This window comes from Arachis ipaensis, chromosome B7, assembly GCF_059453495.1.
Source record: "Arachis ipaensis isolate K30076 ecotype BB chromosome B7, ASM5945349v1, whole genome shotgun sequence".
Lineage (NCBI taxonomy): Eukaryota > Viridiplantae > Streptophyta > Magnoliopsida > Fabales > Fabaceae > Arachis > Arachis ipaensis.
Window position 1 is genome coordinate 135911926 of NC_142442.1, and position 2393 is coordinate 135914318.

The 2393-nt window shown below is 31.6% G+C and overlaps 1 long non-coding RNA gene across 1 annotated transcript; it reads right to left on the bottom strand.

The window, feature by feature from the left end:
- Positions 1 to 263: 263 nt before the first annotated feature.
- Positions 264 to 2039, bottom strand: LOC148554276 (uncharacterized). The gene is made up of 2 exons (XR_015892402.1): positions 1696 to 2039; positions 264 to 479 (listed from the first exon to the last, which is right to left on the bottom strand). It is a non-coding gene; the product is annotated as an uncharacterized LOC148554276 (long non-coding RNA).
- Between the last annotated feature and the right edge of the window lie 354 nt (positions 2040 to 2393).

The following is a 2393-nucleotide window of genomic DNA, read 5'->3' on the forward strand; positions in this document are numbered from 1 at the left end:
AAATTAATTACTCATATAAAATATATATTAAAATATAAAATATATATTAAAAAATAAATATATGATGATTAATTTAGAGATTAATTTTATGTGTATACATAATATTTTTTTAATAAACAATTCATGTAACACCCTAACTTTTAGCACGTCATGATCGTACCAAAAGTAAGGCGTTACGGACCTGATTTCCTTTATTATAAATTTACTATTGAGCCTTTACGTCGATATCGCGTTTCAGTTTATAAAAAAATATCAGAAAATTATTTGTAGTAATTAAAATCACACAATTAATAATAATAATAATAATAATAAATGCTATACAAATGAATTTAATATAAAACTCAAATACAATACCTATCCCTCTGGATAAAATAAAACTTAAAACAACAAGGGCAAGGGAACTCTATAAAAATAACAGGAATCACAAGTAAATCTACTAGTCGTCTGCATCTTCTAACTGAATCTTCGAACGTGTGTCACTGAAAGGGTGGAAGAATTTGGGGTGAGAACAAACCACACGTTCTCAGTAGGGAATGGGAATGCCGTAAAAGTAATGAATTTAATGCAAATAATTAACTTACTTAGCAAAACTATTTTGTTAAACCTTTGGAAATACTTTTATTTCTACTTCGTATAAATAATTACTTTTCTTTAAATTTCTAAACTCAAAACAAATTTTAAATATAAAACTAGTCACATTTTCTGTCTCTCAGCCACATAGTTAATCCTCAGTTAAATGTCAACTCGTAATCACTTAAATACACTCACAAACAAGTAGTGCAAGCAAGAGATTCAATTCAAAGTACAAGCAAGTCACAACAAGACAAACAATACAATCACAAAGTAATAAGACAAGCAAGCGCAATCAAATGCAAATGTGCAAACAACATGATGCATGTCTATCCCTAACGCAGGCCATGAGCTCATGTGTCGGTTGCCTACCCGCTCCCGACATTATCCGGGCACAAGTCCCAGATATGGTTTTCCAGATGCATCAGTGTGCTTATAAGTCGTACGGCCAGGCCGCATCAGTGTGACTTTAAGTCGTACGGCTAGGCCGCATCAGTGTGACTTTCCAAATCAATAAGCGTACATCTGGAAAACAGTTCTCAGTGTGTGGGCGTCCCCACTTTACATTTGGCACTAAGGCCCAAACAATGTCACATCTGCTCTCCTGTGGCAGACACTTCATTAATTAATATATTCTTTAAATCCTTGTTCTCTGCTCTCCTGTGGCAGAGATTCCTTTTCTTAATAAACCGAGCTCAAAATAATACTTTTAAACAAAATCTCTCTTTACAAAATTAGATTTAAAAACATTATATTTTTCTTAATAAATCTAATTTAAAAATAGAATACACCCTTTTTTTTTCCAACTAAATAAATCTCAAATAATTTAATTTTCCAAAACCAAATCTTTTAAAATAATTTTTCAAATAAAACCTCAGATTTTTATAAAATTTCGGCAGCATTTCCCCTAAAACTCGGGGCTAGCCACCCTTTTTCGGGTCCCAACTGAACCATTTTCAACCTTTTTTCAATCAAGAAATCAAATACATATTCAATCAATCCACAGCCCACAATTCAACATCCATATAGCCAATCAACTAATCACAACAATTAAAACTATTTGCAATTACTCAATAAACTTTATGGGCATTCTTAAATTAAAATCGTTTAAGTTAAACCCCCTACCTTCGTATATCGAAAGCTCCGGAGAAGCTTTTTGACCGAGCTGCTGAAGGAGAAAACGTCAGAAATCGTCTATGCTTCCTAGAACTCCAGTTAACCAAACTCAAGGGATAGGGGAGTTACGTCACCGTCGACTTCCACCGGACAAAAGTAACGCCAACACGTAGAGGAGAAGGATACGAATACTTTTATCGGATTAGATTTTTCTTTGGAATTACGGATATGAAGAAATCGAAATCAAAAATTCGATGGGGTTACGGTTTTCTTTCTTGCATGCTTCGGCCTTCCCTTTCCTTATTTCTTTTCTTATGAGTTCAATGATGAAAGGAACAAATATGGGATAAAGATGTTTTGATGATTGAATGTAATGGATTATGTGTCTTGTTTATATATATATTAATATATGCATGTATGCCACGTTTGGCCTTGCTTCCATAAGGTTAAGTAATATAATTAATATATATATGTAACCGAGTTTCAATTTCAATTCATATATATATATATATAAGCCACAACGTGGCTTGTCTTTCTTTCTTTCTTTATGATGTATATATATAAGAATATATAATAGGATATATGTATATAAAGGCCAAGGGAAAGAAAGAAAAAAAAAGGCTATAATATAATAATAATAATAATAATAATAATAATAATAATAAAAATCAATTTAGACTGTAATTATTAATATAGTTTCTGATAGA